Source organism: Odocoileus virginianus, chromosome 15 (genome assembly GCF_023699985.2).
Source record: "Odocoileus virginianus isolate 20LAN1187 ecotype Illinois chromosome 15, Ovbor_1.2, whole genome shotgun sequence".
NCBI classification, from domain to species: domain Eukaryota; kingdom Metazoa; phylum Chordata; class Mammalia; order Artiodactyla; family Cervidae; genus Odocoileus; species Odocoileus virginianus.
Window position 1 is genome coordinate 54287733 of NC_069688.1, and position 19405 is coordinate 54307137.

At 51.0% G+C, this 19405-nt stretch overlaps 2 long non-coding RNA genes across 2 annotated transcripts in view; one reads left to right on the top strand and one right to left on the bottom strand.

Annotated features, from left to right (window-relative positions):
- The window catches only part of LOC139038494 (uncharacterized), a 29472-nt gene extending 14546 nt beyond the window's left edge, over positions 1-14926 (bottom strand). Inside the window, exon 1 of the long non-coding RNA XR_011491532.1 lies at positions 14319-14926. This is a non-coding gene — a long non-coding RNA (uncharacterized lncRNA). The remainder of the gene's footprint in view (positions 1-14318) is intronic.
- Positions 2508-3136, top strand: LOC110130270 (uncharacterized). Its single transcript, XR_002311794.2, has 2 exons — positions 2508-2659; positions 2765-3136. It is a non-coding gene; the product is annotated as an uncharacterized lncRNA (long non-coding RNA).
- Positions 14927-19405: the final 4479 nt, after the last annotated feature.

Genomic DNA, 19405 nt, shown 5'->3' on the forward strand with positions numbered 1-19405 from the left:
GTCCCCAGCCTCAGACCCAGCCACCACTATCTCTTGCCTGGGTTATTGCCACAGCTTCCCAACTGACCCTCCTGTTTCTGCCCTTCAGTCCAGTCTTAACACAGTAGCATGAATAAACCATTCACTGGGCAGGGCTCTGCTGAAACCTCGTCTTCCCACCTCAGAGTAAAACCTAAATCCTTCCAAAGCCCTGTGGTCTCAGCCTTAACATGACCACCACCCCCCACAAACGCCGGTGATGCTCTGACCTAGACTCTGGGCTGCTTGTCCTTATTCCCACTGCTCCTCCAGTCCTCAGGCAAAGGACCTTTGCACTTGCTGTTCCCTCAGCCTGGAATATTCTCCCTGCATGTGGCCACCCACCCCCTCTTCAGTCTGCTCGCAGTGATTACAGTGATTACAGTGATTACACCATCTCAGATGTCAGCACCTGTATACACACACACACACACACACACACACACACTTTTACCTCCACACCTGCTTAATTTTTCTCCTTAGTGTTTCTCACATCATAGCTTACTTGTTCTTGTTTATGTGTATTTCCACAAAGACCAAAATTTTATCTGTTTAGTTTAGTTCCCTCTGACCCCCTAGTGCCTACAAGAATGCTCAGGATATGTGTTGAGGTAGATCTGTTGGTCGATTGTGATGGGGGAATGAAACAATAGCTGGGTTCTTTGCAGGAGACCCCCCTGGTTCCCTTACAAATAGACCTGGGCAAGTCTGTCTACTGGACTCCTGGACAGGCCCAAACATGCCTGAGAACTGGATGAACTTAGCTTTCTTCAAACTTCTTTCATCCCAGCCCTGCTGGAATGCAGGGAGCAGCTGAACCCCTGAGTGTGAAGGAGCTCGGTGGGGAACATGGCCCCTGAGAGAGCAGAGGGGCCTGGGAGGAAGGCTGGAGAACTTGCATCTCCAAGACACCGCTGAACATCAATAACAAAGCAATTTGGTAATGAGTGTGAGGTCCTTTGTTCAAGGGGAAACAGTCCAGGGGTGGGAAGAGTGCAGTGTCTCACAGCAGAGGAGCCCTCCTCCCCAGGGATTCTGGCAAGAGTAGGTTTATAGAGCCTAGAAGTGAGGACAGGAAACAAGGCATGTTTGGCTAGGAGGTCAGTATGTCCTTATAAGGCCAGCAGGTGCTCTTTTCTAGAGTGAGGTAATCTAAAGCCAAGTTAGAGACTTGTGATTGGTGATGTGTTAGGTTTCCTTGATGGTGAGGTGTGTCCCATAGATGCTGCCTTAGATCTGTTAGATCTGTGACGTGGGCCTGGCCCCGGGGTCAGCCCCCATTTTGTGAAAACCATGAATTACCTTTACCCACAGGAAGAGGAAAGCAGCTGGCCTGGGAAATACAGAAGAGGTGACTGAAGAAAGAGGGGTGCCTGGAAAGCTAAGGGAACAGAGAATTGGGGGCGGGGTGGTGAGGCTAGTAGTGAGTCCTGCCCCTAGGAGTCACCAGGGGAGGCCTGTCAGGGTGGGTGTCCAGGAAATAGTACGAGTGGGAGTGAGGAAGGAGAGAAGGAGGGAGGAGACTTCCCCACACCACAGGCTGTGAGCGGACCTCTCCTCTGGGCAGAGATACATGAGGGAGAGCTCCTCATATTTATGTTCAGGGAGGAGGAAGCCAGTGAAGACGAGCCTGAAGGTATAGGAACTCCAGGACACTCAAAGGTGTGGTAATCCGGAGGAGGCAGGGTGCTGTAGCTCCACCAGGAGATGGCACAGAAGGAAAAGTCTGGTCCCAGAAGCTTGAGGGACAGAAAGTGGAGGAGTCACCCCTGAGGACCCCTTTTATTTTTTTTTTTATATCAGTAGGACCCTTTTTCTTAAAAATAGGGAGAAGGGTCATTCCTGAGGTGGGGGGTGCAGGTGTGGGGAGGACCTGAGGAAAGTGCTAGCATTGAACTAGGGAAGCCAAGGGCTGTTGGCTCAGACGGTATAGAATCTGCCTGCAATGCAGGAGACCTGGGTTCGATCCCTGGATTGGGAAGATTCCCTGGAGGAGGGCATGGCAACCCACTCCAGTACTCTTGCCTGGAGAATCCCATGGGCAGAGGAGCCTGGCGGGCTACAGTCCATGGGGTCACAAAGAGTCGGACACAACAGAGCGACTAACACACAGAGCGGGAAAGGCAAATGGGAGAAAGAGGGACCACGTCCACGTGAGAGGCTAAAAGCAGCACTGCAGGCAGCTGCCCTGAAAGCCGGGTTGGGTCTCTCCTTGGCCCTGCGATGGACGTGGGCCTGGGCCCTGGGCCTGGGAGGGGCCTGGGAGTGAGGAGAGAGAACCGCAGGACCGTGGGGAGGAGACTGAACATGGCAGCTGCAAGGAGGCGAGGGAATGACGATGCTAGGGAGGCCCCAGAACAGACTGGCGGGAGGCAGGAGAGCCAGGGGACGGTGACAGGCGGGGTTCAGACCACACTTTAGAGCCGGGACGACAAGGTCCAAGCTGGGGCGCGGCACGGACTGATGACGTAGAGAGAGGCTCACTGACCCCGACGCCAAGGGGTCCACAATGGTGGCAAAGTCAGAGGGACACGGGCCCGAAGTCCTCAGAGCTTGAGGGAAGACAGGCAGGGGGAGGCAGGGGGAGGCAGCCGTCGGGCACGCAGTGGACGGCGGGGGAGCCATGGAGAGCTGCCTCCAGGTATCCATCCGCCCCTTCCTCTTCAGCAACAGGAGTTGGGTTCTTTAGCTGGAACCGTTGTCACCCAGAATTTTTTAAAACCACATTGCCCGTTCCAACTGGCAGCTTGGAGTGGCCAAGCGACCATTCCGGGGTCCTTCTGGAAGCCGACCTGGGACTCCATGGTGTTGACTGAAACTTACCGCGGCAAGCTGGGCCACGAGGACGAAAGGCAACGCACCAGAGGAGACTCAGTCTGCGTCCTAACTCTTCATGAAGCCAACTTACCCACCCTGGACCGCCTACCTCTGAGAATTCTTTGACTTACTAAAATAGTATGTTTGAGACACTGTTATTTTAAGCTTTTTGTCAGCAGAGAAACTAATCCAGAACGTTACTGATAGTGTATGAAGAGCAACCCAGATTTCAAAGGACTGTTTTCTAGAGGGTGAATATGCATTAGCCAATAAACAGCAATAAGAAGTTACAAGAATATCAGCAATGGCTTCCAGGCCTGAAATAAACTGTATGTGTGAGGGAAAACAGCCTCCCTCAGAGGGGCACTGGGCAGTTGCGTCCTTCCTTAGCTGAAGTGAGAAGAAGAGGGAGATTTGGACAAGAGCTACAAGCGTTGTGGGATGGAACAGGGTTTCTAAAAGGCAAAGCTGAGAGGCCTGAGAAGGAGCCAGCAGTGAGGAGTTGGGAGGCCTCAGGGCAGAGCTTGTGGGCTGAACCACAAGCTGTACTGAGGGCAGAGGTCAACAGTGGAACCCCGGGGTGGGGGGGTGGCGGTTAGCCAGGCTTCCATTTTTTCAGAAGCGTTTAGCCCATCTCCTGCCAAACTTGTTGGGGGAGACTGGGCTTCCTTCCTGCAGCCCTCCTTCTGGTAGAGAGATGGGCAGGAAGCCAGGCCAGGGTGGGGAGGGCAGAGGGCACTGGGGGGGGGGGGCAGGTTGCCTAGCACCATGGGAGGGAGGAGCACAGCCCTCAGCTGAGAGGTCCTGAGGGTGCTGGAGAAGACTCGAGAGTCCCTTGGACTGCAAGGAGATCCAACCAGTCCATCCTAAAGGAGATCAGTCCTGAGTACTCATTGGAAGGACTGATGCTGAAGCTGAAACTCCAGTACTTTGGCCACCTGATGCGAAGAACTGACTCATTGGAAAAGACCCTGATGCTTTGAAAGATTGGAGGTGGGAGGAGAAGGGGATGACAGAGGATGAGATGGTTGGATGGCATCACTGAATCAATGGACATGAGTTTGAGTGAACTCCAGGAGTTGGTGATGGACAGGGAGGCCTGGCGTACTGCAGTCCAGGGGGTCACAGAGAGTGGGACACGACTGAGCAACTGAACTGAGGGTGGGGCCTCTGTTTCCCACTTTCTTTCCTTGACTGCTTTAGTCCAATACTTTCACTGTGTGTTTCTAGCCCAACTTCTGTATTAACTTCAGAGAATTCTGTGTCACTATTATGAAGGGCTGACCCTTAAACAGGTTTGAAAATGTAAACTCTGGGCAAGTGTTTGGGTCTTGAAGAGGGTTGTTTCGTAGGAGGCAGCCTGATTAAACAACAAAAAAAGCCTGCCAGGCCTCTAAAGAAGGTCAGTGCAAAACTAACCTGAGGGAGACCCTGGGAGGAATGGTGGTGGGATAGGAACTTGGAACTCTTAATTATAAAGGAGCAGCACGGGGTCAAAGCCTGAAGAGAGACTTGTCCCTGCGTGAAAGGCAGGGCCGCACCTGAGAAGGGGAGCTGTGTTCCCGGCGAGGACTTCACACAGGAGCTGGGCACTCATGCAGTCATACGTCTGTTAACCCAGTCACTTGGCAGACCCAGGACAAAGTCCAGAAGTCAGTTTCAGGGATTTAGCAGTGGGTTGGCTGGATTTGCAGCCGGGAATGCTTGCTGTTATTCTTGCTGTTGACACACATTCTTGAGCTGATGTTGCCTCGAGCCTTCCCCACCCCCACCCTGCCCAGGGTGAGAAGTGGGCAGAGGGCTCGGGTGGGATGGGTTTTGTGGCTTCCAGCTGTGAGGAGGGGCAGCTAGCAAAGGTCAAGGATCATACAGGGCCTGACAGATTATGTGGAAACTGCTAGCCATGGCCACTGTCCTGAAACTCATACCCTTCTTCCTTCTATTAACCCCATCTGGAGGGATTTAGCCCTGCTGCCAGCAACAGTTGCCCAGACCCATGGCCGTCGTGCCTCTGAGGAGTGAACGGCCTCTTTCCCAGGGACCCTGGGCCCTAGAGCGGGTCTTACTGAAATCAGCTCTGCACTATAATCAAAACAAAGACAAAAGCCTGATGCTCAAGCCACACCCCCAAATCAATCAAGTCAGAATCTCCAGGACCAGGAACCACCCAGTGGATTGTCTAGCTCTCCAGATAATTGCAGTGTGCAGCCAGAGTTAGAACCGTGCAGTTGGCCTCTGGTTCAGACATAAAGCTGTGTGACTTCGGGCAGTTTCTCAAGCTGGATTCAGTTTTCTGTGTGAAATTCAGCACTACCTTATAGGGTCCTCGTGAGGCTAGAGAGTGCTTAGGCAGGGCCTGGCATGTGCTTTGCTAAGCACTAGCTACTATTATTGGGCTTCACCAGTGGCTCAGCTGTAAAGAATTCACCTGCAGTACAAGAGACGGTGGTTTGATCCCTGGGTTGGGAAGATCCCTGGAGGAGGAAATGGCAACCCACTCCAATATTCTTGCCTGGAAAATCCCAGGGACAGGGGAGCCTAGTGGGCTATATAGTCCATGTGGTCACAAAGAGTCGGCCATGATTGAATAACTGAACACACACACACACACACACACACACACACAGCCACTATTATTAATACTAGTTGAGATTCAGACTGCAAACCCATCCTGAGAAGTGATGGTTAGCCTCTTTGGCTCTTTGGGAATTTGTCAAATCTCACCCTCTTAAATCGTGTCATGGTTTGTAGAGGTGGGGGTGGGTCAGGTTCTGTGGTGCTCATAGATGATCACATTCTGGTAGTTTCTAAACAGAATAGGAGGGAAAACCAAGTCCATTATGTCTAAAAACGAGAAACTACCTTTCCAGGAAACCATCATCTCCATTTCACTTTTTTAATTCTTCTACCTTTGGAGGGAGGGAGTAGGTGGGTGACAGTTTCATTAAGATATAATTCTCATACCATATGATTCACCCACTTGAAGTGCACAACTCGGTAGTCTTTAGTACATTCATGGAATTGCATATTCTCATTGCTGTTGTTTTGTTTTCACAAAACCATTTTCCGAGGACTTGTTCAGTTCCTACACTATCTAGTGATCCTGGTCTGGTCTTGGAAGAATGTTGTTAATCCATTAATGGCTCATTACAAACTTCACCATGCCTGGTATGGATGGTTCCTCAAAATGGGACTTCTTGAGCATGATACTGTTCAAGTTATTTTCAAGTTCCCATAAGAGAAATCATATGGGAGAAGCTCAGGCACCAGCAGCGTGGGGTCCAGCAAGCAAAGCTCTCCCATTGGCAGCCAGCCCAGGGAGGAGACAGACAGGAGAGGCTGGGATGGGGTGCATGGTCCTTCTAAAGAGTGGGGGTGGTGGGTAATGAGAGTGTTAGCCTCCCCTGGCTCATGTCTCACTAGGGCTGGCTAAGAGACCTCTTCTTGTCCCACAGGTAGTAGGACAGGCTCTAGCATCTTCTAGGCTTGAAGCATGTGGGGAAGGTTGATGCTCCCAGAATTCTCAGATGGAAGCAGTCGGTGAAGATACACTGTCTTGGAAGGTAACTGAAGTGGAGACTCCCCCTTTCAGTTGCAGGGCTCTCCATTCAGGTGGAGTCCTGAATGCTCCCCATCTGTCTGTGGGGGTATCCCCTAATCCTTTTGTTTTATTTAGTGTCAGAGATAATATTTCCCTGAGCACTGTCTCAGCCCCCAGTTTCTACAATTTTAGCCAACACTTCTTTTTCCACCATCATCTTGGGTAGTTTTCAGAAGTGCATTGTTTGTATAAACACATAAACACACCAACTAACATTTTATGCCCTGTAATCTCCAAACACAACTCTCAGGTCTCCAAACCATGAATATTTCCAGACTCCTGGCTGGAGACAGAGCCATAACAAAGAATTGCAAGTAGTAAAAAAGAAGGCTTATGACTAGCTAGATGGCGCCAAGGATTCTGTCTCCCTGAGAAGGTCAAGTTTGCTTCAAATCAGTGCTTCTGTAACTTTTCAAAAGAAGACCCTATTTATTTTTGTGTGTGGTGTGGAGAATGTTCTAATTTAATTCTCTAACATGTAGGTGTCCAGTTTTCCCAGCACCACTTTTTGAAGAGACTGTCTTTTTCTCCATTGTATATTCTTGCCTCCTTTGTCAGAGATAAATGACCACAGGTGTGTGGGTTCATTTATGGGCTTTCTCTCATGTTCCATTGATCTCTGTGTCTGTTTTTGTGCCAGTTCCATGGATAACCAACAAGGATCTACTATATATCACAGGAAACTCTGATAAATATTTTGTAATAACCCATAAGGGAAAAGAATCTGAATCACTGTGCTATATACAACATTGTAAACCAAATATACTTCAATTTTTTTAAAAAAAGAAGCACCTGTTTAAAAATGCAAGTTCCAGAAGCCACCCCCAACCCCCTAAAGCAGAATCTCCAGAAGTCAGGAAAGATATTTCTACAAGTGCCTACAGGCCATTCTTATCTTAGGAAAGCAGGTTTTCCCTTTTTTTTTTTTAAATGCAGATACCTCCTAGAGAGTCACTGTAATGGGGGTGGGGGTGATGTGGCAGCTGGTGGAACCAGGGTGAACTGATGTTTTGAACACAGTGGCTCTGATGTTTCATCTACTGAGAATCACTGCTGACCTTTAAGCATACTTGACCCTATTACCACTTTGATCAAAAAAGCTAAGCTTCAACTGGGCTTTGTAATGACGATTTCAATCAGATTTTCTCCCTTTTGGGTAAGATATGTTTGTCACCATTATCACCTTTATCACCATTATTTAAAAACAAAACACAACAAAAACAAACAAAATCTCTGCTTTTGGAGCGGTCCTGTGGGTACTGGCCCTCACATGGCCCTCTCAACAACCCACCAAAATTGGTTCTGTTGTTGCCCCACTTTATAGATGAGAAAATAGCTTGCTTAAGACTGTCGAGCTGCTAATGAGTAGTGAAGCCATTCTCACCAAATCCCAGACTATCCCCAGATGCTGCACCCCTGTGCTCAGCTTGCCGGAACCCGCCCACAGCACAGGGTGGTTCTGAGCCAAGCAACCTCCTTGTGGAAACCAGTTTTCCAAGTTGAGAATGAGGCTCCGCCCTGAAGCACACACACCTGCTTTGCCAGGCCAGCCATGGTGGGCTGTGTTGGGAGCACCTTTAGGTCAATCATTCCCGGTTGATGGTGCTTCAGAATCACCTGGTGAAAGTGAAAGTGAAGTTGCTCAGTCGTGTCCGACTCTTTGCGACCCCATGGAGTGTGGCCAACCAGGCTCCTCCATCCATGGAGTTTTCCAGGCAAGAATACTGGAGTGAGTTGCCATTTCCTTCTCCAGGGGATCTTCCTGACCCAGGAATTGAACCTGGGTCTCCCACATTGCAGGCAGATGCTTTACCATCTGAGCCTCCAGGGAAGCCCTGGGGAAGGTGTTAAACATGCAGGTGCCTAGGTTCTGCATCCTCAGAGGCTTTAACTCAGGTCGAGGGTGCAGCCCGGGGAATCTATGAATATAGGCAATGACTCTGACACAAGTAATTGGAGGGCTAGGATGAAAAAAGAAAATAGGTGGGGCGAGGGAAGGAGGAAGGAAAGAAAGTAGAAAACAGGGCCCCGGGTGAGCAGTCAGCCTTGACAGAAGGCTAAGAAATGCCCCGTGGAGGGGAGGCATGGGGCGGCTGCAGCCTAAATGACTTCTCTCTCCCTCCACACCTGGATAATCTCCACTCCTTCAAGCTCAGGTTCCCAGGTCACACCTCCTCAGTGCTGTCTTTTTCCATGATTCCAGAAAGAGTTAAGGAGGCCCCCTCAGGAATGCACAGCCTTTAGAGCTAGGCACTCATGCTTTTTCCTTATCATGTTGGCTCAAGTGGTGGTTTTCACTGCTTAATGCTTTGTGGCTGAATTAATCACCCTGCGGGGGTGAAGCCACAGCTCCAGGCTGCTGTCTGCAGAGCAGCGCTGGGGAGCTGGAGGAGACCCAGCTGGCGAGCAGAGCCCAGGTGGGCCTGAGCAGATGTTCAGTCAGTTCGGTCGTTCAGTCACGTCCAACTCTTTGCGACCCCGTGGACTGCAGCACGCCAGGCTGCCCTGTCCATCACCATCTCCCGGATGTTCCAGAGACTGACAAGAGCTGGGAGTGCTCCACAAGTGAAATGCCCACATCCCCCACATTCACACACAAGCCACAACTCTGGGCCCCTTTCCTGAACTGCCAGCAGTGCCCAGTGGTAGGCTCGGGATCCAGGATGCCAGTGGGTTTCATCCAGCTTGTCAAGCCCCAGCCAGAGGGCAGCAGCTGCCTGGAGGACCCTGAGGTCACCCTGGAGGCAGTATCAGCCTCCCTGGGAAAGAACACTGAGAATGATTAGTAATGTCTGCCTGGGGCCCAGGCGGGACTTGTTCGCCAGCTGCGTTAGCTTCCTGGGACTCCCACAACCAACCAGCACAAGGTGGCTTAGAACTACAGAAATTTATTCTCTCACCCTTCTGGAGGCCAGAACTCTGAAATCAGTCTCACTAACTGGTCTCACTGATTGAGTCAAAATCAAGACGTTGGTAGGACTGTGCTTCCTCCAAAGGCTCTTGGGAGAATCCTTCCTGCCTCTTCTGGCTGCTGGGAGCCCACGTGTCCCATGGCTCATGGCAGCATTACTCCAATCTCTGCTCCCAGCCTCTCACTGCCTTCCTCCAGGGCGTCAGACCACCCTCTCTTCTCTTTCACAAGGATACAAGCATGGCATTGAGTACCCACCCCGTGGACTGCAAGGAGATCCAACCAGTCCATCCTAGAGGAATTCAGTCCTGAATATTTATTGGAAGGACTGATGCTAAAGCTGAAACTCCAATTCTTTCACCACGTGATGCGAAGAAGTGACTCAGTTGAAAAGGCCCTGATGCTGGGAAAGATTGAAGGTGGGAGGAGAAGGGGACAACAGAGGATGAGATGGTTGGATGGAATCACTGACGCAATGGACATGAGTTTGAGCGAGCTCTGGGAGTTGGTGATGGACAGGGAGCCCTGGCGTGCTGCAGTCCATGGGGTCGCAGAGAGTAGGACACGACTGAGCAACTGAACTGAACTGAACCCACCCCAAATCCAGGATGACTTCATCTCAAGCTTCTTAGCCATTCCATCTGCCAAAACCCAGTGGTTGGGACCCCCTTACCAGTGGTTGGGACCTGGACCTATTTGGAGGCAGGAAGGAGCATGCCTTCAGCCCACTCCCCCAGACTTGTACTAAATCAATGTCGGTAATGAAGTACCACCTCCTGCCTTTGTGCCCCACCTCCCATGGCCTTGCTCACACCTTTCAAAACCTGATGCTGCTGAGCCTCTCCTCTCCCCAGGTACACACGTGCCCATCCAGCAGGGGATGCCGAGAACCAAGAGAGGCAGGGAGCCTGCCGCTCCAACAAGGATGGTAGAATGCGTGCCAGGCCCTCTTCGAATGTCCGCAGGAGGTCACGAAGCCAGGTCTCCCCCAGGGTGTATCAGATGCAGAACCCAATCAAGGCCTTGGGTCAAAGCTGTGGGCAGGTTGCCCTCATGCCCCTGACTCATGCCACCCCCGTGACCATCATGCTCCACCCCATCTAAGCATCTCCGTCTCAAAGGTCACCCACATCCTGAAAGGGAGTTGCGGTGAATATCAGGCCACCGAAGACCTGCTCCAAATTCCCCTCTACCGCCCTGTGTGCAGGCTGCCCTTGAGCTGCTCGTTTCACTCCCCTGAACCTCACTGTAAAACCAGGTCGATAACAATACCTGAGTGAGTGAGAGAAAGTCACTCAGTCATGTCTGACTCTTTGCGGCCCCGTGGACTATACAGTCCATGGAATTCTCCAGGCCAGAATACTGGAGTGGGTAGCCGTTCCCTTCTCCAGGGGATCTTCCCAACCCAGGGATCAAACCCAGGTCTCCCACATGGCAGGCGGATTCTTCACCAGCTGAGCCACTTAACTCCTTTCTCCAGCCAGGTGTCACCTCCTCCGTCACAGGCCAGATGGGCTGAATGAGTAAGTGTGAAGGTTCCAGGCCCACAGGAGGGCTTCCATAAACTTTTTAATTTACTTTTTTAAACTGAGGAAAAGTATCTGACAGCATAGCGGGTGCATCACTGCGGGCTCACCAGGTTCGCACACACCCCTGTCCTTAACCAGCACCTGCACGCTGGCAATGCCTAAATCTCTCCTCCTCCCACACATCTGGCCCGCTGGCCACGTCTCAGTGTTCCCGTGGTCAGACTGCCTGCCCCACACCTCCCCTGCTCCTCGTCCTGGGTCTTCAACTGCGTGAGCAGCCACCCAACCCGACACCCGACAGGCGTCTCTGCTTTATCCCCATGTCAGCCAGCAAGTGTCATGGGTCCTTCCCCTTTCACATGCCTCGAATCTCTCTCCACCTCTGTGTCTACCATGTCCTCACATAAAGTCACAGCATTTCTCAGCTGAAACAATGAAACTGCTTCCCTTTTTGGTCCCTTCCCTGCGCAGTGTATGTTGACAAGGCTGATTTTTTTTTTTTTTTTTAATTTTCTTTTGGCTGTGGTGCAAAGCATGTGGAATCTTAGCTCGCCACCACAAATGAAAGCCATGCCCCCTGCCGTGGAAGTAGAGTCCGAACCACTGGACTGCCAGGGAAATGCCAAGGCTGACATTTTTTAAATGCATATCTAATCACGTGCCAGGACTGCACAGGTCTTTTAGGCCAAAGACCACCCTCCCCAGGGTGGCCGCGAGGTCCACCAGGTGACCAACTACCCTCCAGCCGCGCTCCCACGGGCCCCTAAACCAGAGGCCTGTGCAGCTGCTGGAGTTCCCCAGCCACGTGGCCCGGCCCCTCTCATTTCTCAGTGCCTTTGCAGTTCCTGCTCGCTTTCCTGGGAACATTCTTTTTTCCCTTCCTCACATTATTAACCCTTCCTCAGCCTTCAAGACTCAGGTCCTTCAGAAAGCTTTCTTCAGTCTTCCCCCTTCCAGCCCCCATGGCATCTTGCCTTATGTCTCTCACAACACCTACACATTACGTCATAAATGCCTATTACTTATCTCTCCACCCCATACCCCACACCCCCCCAACGCCCTGCCCCAGACTGTGAGCTCCTTGAAGTCTGGGTCTGTGTCTCTTCTCTCCGTACTTCCAGCACCTTCCACAGTGCCTGCCAATACTGCCTTAATCAACATGTGTTGAATGGCAAAGACAGAGCAGCTTGATAATAAGAGATGTATCTGGTTGACTCTTTTTTGCTTCATGTTTTTTGTTTGTTTGTAGCACCCCATATTGGAGGAGATTTCTATGCAAGAGAAAATTCCTTTGTTTAGTAAATCACACAAAAATCCAACGGAAATTGTGAAAATTCTGAAAGACGACATGGTCGTTTTAGAAAAGCAAAACAAAAAGACAAACAAGGTATGAGCTAAAGCAGTAACATTATTATTACAATATGTGTATTCTGAATCCAAAAACCAATGTGAGGGCTTAATGATAAATCCTAAATAGGGTCTGTGATACACATATAGCATCTCTACAAATGCATCCAAAATTTTAAAGCTTTTCCCCAGCTTTACTGATACATAATTGACATGTAATCGCTTGATTCTTATATAAAGTAAAATACCATATTATCCAATGAACAAAATAATAAGCAACAGTCTTAATGTTTTATTGAAACATACCAAGGTGTTCATGTGGCCATTTCTTCCAAGGGCTTAACACAAGTTCCAACACAGTGAAGGTCTTTTGCTAGGTGACTGGGCTGATAGTCTGCTATAGAACTTGTATTAAATGGTGGCCAGCATTTGACATAAGAATCTCTGTTAAAAGCAGCATACCCCAGGGGAGCCAAGCCTGTGATAGAATCTAGATCACTATCAGTTCAAGATTAAATTTCCTGAGTAAGGCTGATGATGTGCACATCCTGTGTGGTTGATTAAAGAAGATTTGTTTTTGGATAGCAGGTGACAAGGATCACAGTCTATGTGAAGGCTGAGCAGTCTATTAAAGAGATGAAGCCTGCTCCATCTCTATGCAAATGTGGGTCACAGCCTCCTCTAAATAAATCCTACACCCCAGGGAGGCCACATCTTCCCTTTCTCCAGATCCACCAGGCACCTTCCCATACCTCTGCCATTTTCTCCATCTGGCAGGCCCTCCCCCTCTATTCCTACCCAACAATACCCTGTCTGTATGCCCAGGCCCAAGTCATTGAGATAGAGATAACAATCCCTGTTATCCCTTTCTTCCACATTGAACTTTAGGCTGGACAGTTGGCCACTTGGCTATAGACTACATTTCCCAGCCTCCTTTGTAAGTAGATGTGGCCAATGGCCAAGTTCTGGCCACCAGGATAGGTGAGTCGCTCTGGGTCTGTGTCTTAAAGCATCTCTGCGTTCCTCCACCGTCTCTCTGCCCTTGCCACGAGGAGGGAAATCGATGAGGCCATGACCAAGCGTCAACCCTACAGCTAAAGACAGGACAAGATAGAGCAGCAAAGAAATGCAACGGGAGAGAGCACAGCCGGTCCCTGCATGACCCTGCAACGAGCCATCCCACCCACCCAGCACTGCCTGCATCTGCACTGCTGTGGGACAGGAAATAAAACTGTCTGAAGATGGACCTTAGACAGACCACTGTGTTGGGATCTCTGCGCTATAGCTGATTTAGCCACCGTCTCCTCTAGAAAGGCCTCCCTGAGATTTCTCTGAAGTCCTGCCATGACTTTGGTGGGAACACCCATACAGCATCATCCAAGTGCCATTACAGCCACCTCCGTGCATGTTATGTGTCACTCTTGGACTGGAAGATTCTGGAGGGCAAAGGCTACACCGACTTCATCTTTGATGTCCCCAGAGCAGTCAGCACAGTGTCCTTACACGGAAGCTGTGTTTGTTGAAGAAGCAAGTGAATACACAGGGCTGCCCACTCAGATGCTGATTTTAGAAAAGAAACAAAGATAGCAGCGGCAGAGTTGGCACACAACACGCTTCCAGAGAAACCAGAAAGAACGCGGCTGGCAAATAAGAGGCCTGTGGTGCCAAGCTAGGAATAGTAATTCTCCAAAAATAAACGTATTGTGGTCACAAAGCCCGAAGAGACCGCACTGCACAAACACAGATGGTCACCGCAGCCCTGGAGCAGGCCCTCCCTTCCACCCCGTGACCGCGCCGCCCTCGGGAGACCGAGGTGGGCCTGGCCCCGTGGGCTCCAGACCTGGGCAACCACTTCTGCAAACCAGGCCCCTCCCGCTGGGCACTTGATGTGGTACCCAGTGAGAGAGGCGCCAACACTGTCCTCCGGGACATGGCAGTGTAAGAAGGGGAGAGGGTTTCCAGGCCATCAGGAAAATAGTTGTGAGGGTATGAGGTCTGGGGGCCAGACTGCTGACTGTGAATCCCACATCAGCCACTTACCCTGTGCAACGTTGCACAGGGAGCCTAACCTCTCTGCACCCCCATCCTTCCTCACCTGTGAAACAGAGACGCTAACAGTACCTCCTTCCCAGGTTGCTATAGGATTGAGTGAGCTCACACACGAAGGCACCCAGGACAGGGCCTGCCACACGAGCCGTGGCGGATGCTGTCATCAGCATCGTCCTTGTCTTTGGTCGTCACCCTCAGAGGGAGCTCACAGCACAGGACCCTTTGTGCCACAGGTAAAGCAGCACAGAAGGCCTGATTTCTGGACTAAATGCACTGAGGCTCAAGGGGATGATGTAACTTGGCAGGGGTCACTAGGAATAGAAGCAGGACCCCGACTGCCCCTCTGGTCGCCCAACTCTAAATCATGTGCTAACGGGGAACTCTGCAGCCTCCAGGTGGGGACTTCTGCTGCTTCCAGAAGGGTTCCTGGGCCTCAGGAGGGAGCAGCCTCGGGAGCTATGAGCTGACGGGAGACGGTCGCTCCCTCCTTTTTGAGGGGCCTCTTGGGAGTCCGGGTGAGGAGCCGGACCTCTCTGCTTGCAGCCCACCCCCCAGCAGCCTCCTGACCCACCCAGGGGCTGCGGAGAGCCGAGTCTTCTCTGCAGGCTGCCTGGGGGTGGGGAGGCCCCAGGAAGAAGTTTGGGTGTTTGCTGATAAAAATAGATGGAGATCTGTGAGGGGACCAGAAAGTCTCAGATGACACTGTGAGCGAATCTATAGAAAGGAAAGGGTGAATGAGGAAGTACAAAATGAGAAAACAGAAGAAAAAAAAAAAGTGCTCGGGCTGTGTAGGAGCACAGGTGCTTCCTGTGAAGTCCTGGCTGAGCCTCTAAGCCGAGGTGACCCAAATAAAGCCAGACTGAGTGTGTGGGGCGGGGAGCGGACAGGTGGCATCGATGCAGACACAGCAGGTGACAGAGAGAGAGACGGAAAGGGTCAAGGAGCCGCGCACGGAGACAAGAAAGGATGGGAGGAGAGGGGAGAGGAGACGGGCATCACAAAGAGAGGCTGAGACGGGAGAAGAGAGGGCCTAGAGCCACGCCATGGCTCACTCTGGGAGTGCTTCCCTCAGCATCTGAACGGGATGAGCCTCCTCCCTGAGAGGGCGCTCTCTTTCAGGAACGTGCTGGAACGCTGACCAGTATGCCAGCCCCGCTTCCTGGCTAACCTCCCCATTGTCTCCTCCCGATTTGCTAAGAGCCGCCCCCCTCCTCCCTGAGGCCTGTTTCTCCCCGGAAAGCCGAAGACCTCATCACGGCCCCCCTCTCATCCGACTCCGTGCGCGGGGCAGGGGGAGCCCAGTGGTCCGGCGTGGCCCTGACGGCCTCTAAGAAGAGGTCACGCGCGTTCCCCACCCCAGTTTGGAGTGTCGTCGTGTGACCACCAAGGTCCAGAAACCCGCAGGCCCAGGGTCAAGGCCCGGCAGTGGTAGAGAGGCCCAGCAGCCCCCTCCGTCTCCAGGGACAGCCCTCCCATCCCTTGGACGGAGCAGGCACAAAAGTGACCACAGACCACAGCTCTGGAGAGCCCCGTCTGTCCCTGGAGAGGCGGCGGGTGCGCTCCACGCCGGCAGCCCCCGCCTGTGGTTGTCCAGCGCCCACACCCCACCCCACACCTCGGCTGCCAGCCTCCCAGGCCTCCTGGGGCTTGGCACCTCCACTCTCGACCCCGTGCACTTCCTTCCAGGTCAGGCAAGACTCCAGGCCACGTTCCTCCCCCGCCCTTGTCTCCACTTCCGGAGAAATCTGAGCCAAACACCCTCCTTGGGAAGCAAACTCCTGACATCTGCTTTCAGATGCAGATTTCAGGTTCCAGGCCCTTCCTGCCCCTGAACCTGACCCCAGAGCAGGGTCAGTAGGACGGGCCTGGGGTTCCCTGCACCCCAGCAGCTCAGCCTGAAACCTGGTCTCAGGGCCATCCACACCAAGTCGTGTTAGATCTGTGGTCCCAGCCGGTCTGCCACATAGCAGGTGCCTAATGAGGATTCCTAGATGGATGGCTTTCAATTTCTGTTTACTGGAACCTCTTTCAGGGACTACCCTGGCAGTCCAATGGTTAAGCCTTTGCCTTCCAGTGTAGGGGGTACGGGTTCAGTCCTTGGTCGGGGAACGAAGATCCCACATGCCTCACAGCCAAAACACCAAAATATAATACAGAAGCCATATAGTAACAAATTTAATAAATACATTAAAAACGGTCCACATCAAAAAACCTTTCAGACTGACGCTGGTGCAGCTCGGCCTCCTCCTCTGTTTCCGCTACAGGCACAGGGGCCACGGGAACCCCTTTTTGGTCCCCCAGATGGCAGAGGTCAGAGGACTGCAGACCCTGAGGTGTTTCTGAGCCATCCCCCAAAGTAGGTGTATCAGTTTCCTGCGGCTGCCGTATTAAGTCACCGTAAACTGGGTCTCTTCAAACAATAGAAATTTATTCCCTCATGGTTCTGGAAACCAGAATTCTGATCTCAGTATCCCTGGGCTGAAATCAAGGAATGGGGAGAGTGGCTTTCCCTCCAGGGACTCTAAGGAAGGAAAGAATCCGTTCCTTGCCTCTTCCAGCTTCCAGTGGCAATCACAGGCTTGTGGCTGCGGCAATCCAATCTCTCACCTCCGCGGTCACGTCGCCTCCTCTTTCTGTGTGTCAAATCTCCCTCTGCCCCCCTCTTCAAAGGATACATGTGATTGTGTTTGGAGCCCACCTGGATAATCCAAGATAATCTTCCTGTCTTGAGATCCTTCACCACATCTGGGCTAAATTTAACTTAATCGCATCTGGATTATGACAGTGTGTGTCTGTGTGTGTTCAGTCATGTCCAACTCTTTGCGACCCCATGGACTGTAGTCCACCAGGCTCCTCTGCCCATGGGATTTTCCCGGCAAGAATACTGGAGTGGGTTGCCATTTCCTTCTCCAGAGGATCTTCCCAACCCAGGGATGGAACCTGCATCTCCTGCATTGGCAGGTGGATTCTTTACCACTGGTGCCACCTGGGAAGTAACATTCACAAGGTGAATATAAGGAAGGCGACATTCACAAGTTGTGAGGATGAAGACCTACATATATTGGAGAGGGGTGGGCATTATTTATTTGAACACAACTGGCAATGCAAGAACTCTGGGTGCAGGAAGATCTAAATCTTCCCCATCCCTAAATCCACACCCTCCTCCCACCCCCACTGCAGCCACCTTGGAGAATCAGCCTTACTTGAGTGACCGAAGATGGAGATGGTGACATAGAGGAAGCAGCACGGGGCTGACAGCCCTGGCCTGGAGTGTCACCCTGCCCCTTGCTAGAGCTGTGATTGAACAAGTTGCTTCATTGATCCAAACATGTACTGAATGTCTTCAGTGTGCCAGGCACTGTGATAGGCCTGAAGTCCCTGCAAAATGGAGGGAATGGTGTGTTTAGTATTATGCTAATGTATGGACAGTGCCTGGAATTCATGGTAAGCACTCAATAAACTCCAGGATGCTCTGTGGTGACCTACATGGGAAGGAAATCCAAAACAAGAGGGGATACGTGTGCATCTATAGCTGATTCACTTTGCCATACAGCAGAAACTAACAAAATATTGTAAAACAACTATACTCCAACAACAATGAATTTAAAAATAAATAAATTCTAGCTATTACTATTATCCGAAGTAGGCACCCATAGTATCCATAGTAGTATCTGTAGTAGGTGTTCAGTAGGTGGGATTATTTTTAACACCCAGCTCAGACAGGCATGGAAAAACCAGGACAAAAGAGAATTGTGGAGGACAACAGGAAAAAAAGAGTTCCTCCATATCTTGTTTGGTTTTCACAATCCTTTGTGAATTGGGTGATCATTTATCTACCGAAGAAAAAGTAAAGCTCAGAAAGTTAAGATCCAACACATATAGTTGATGCTCACCACATATCCATGTATATCCCCCAATTTCCCAACTCCCCTGTAGCTAGACCGACCATGTGACCACTTCTGTCCAGTGGACTGAGAACGAAAGTGACAAGTGTCACTAGCAGGATAAAGCAGAGAAAGTGCCGCCGAACACCCTCTCAGCCCTCCCTTCCCCTGCCACGGTCCCCACAGAGTTCTCCTGCCAAGACAGCATAGCCATAATGCTGAAACAACACAGACCCCCGGGGCAGTGCTGGAGAGCAGGCTGATCCACAGAGCACTTCACACAGCAAGTGAAAGAACTAAAACAAAACACGGAACTTGTGTGTGTGGAGCCACTGAGGCTTGATATTTGCTTGTGATCGCATCATAGCCTGTCCCTGACTTACTCAAAATCCAGGTCTTCTGACAGGGTGTTTCTCCACCATCCTTTCTCAACCAAGCTTCTGAAAGGGGTTGTCCACACTAACAGTCTTTACTTTCACACCTGCCACTTCCCTTTTACTCTCTGGTCAGCCTCTGCCCTGCCAATCTGTCTACTGAATTTGCCCTGTGACCACCAGACTGTCAAAGCCAATAGACTGTATTCTTTTTTTTTTTTTTTTTTCATAACAAATTTCTGAGGAGTATGACTGCTGAAATTTTTTCCTCCCTTTGGTACTCTAATAGAAAACCTAATCCAAGCTGCCTAAAACAAATACAGTTCATTACATCACATAGGAAAAGGCTCGGTGGAAGAGTGGATTCCAGAGACTGCTGTGAGAGTAGATCACCAGTGTCACCAAAGATTCCAGTTCTTTCCTTTTCTCCTCTCCACCAGCTTTGGCATGTGGACTTGCTCCTTGGGCTGGGTTTCCTTAAGATCACAAGATAGTTGCAAATTGTTCCTGGTATCCCATACAGACTGGACAAAATCCAGAGGTCAAACAGAATCTCATCCTTGCCTCTGTCTTTAGAATAGGAAACCTTTCCCAGAAACCCTTTAGAACTCTTCCTCTCATGTGTCATTGGTCAGGATGGGTCACATGTCCATTCCTAAACCAATCACTGACAAGGAGAATTAGGGTTACCACCACTGGCTTCCACTCTCTAGATCCACTCTCCAGAACGGAAGGGCCCACATACTTATGTCAAGGAGGATAGAGGGACAGACCTTTCTTAGTGTCCTCTCCTGGATCCTCTTCCTCTGAAGGTATCTTGGGTTTTTACTTCCCTGAGGGTTTTATGCCCAGACTTCTGGTCCTACTCCACAGCC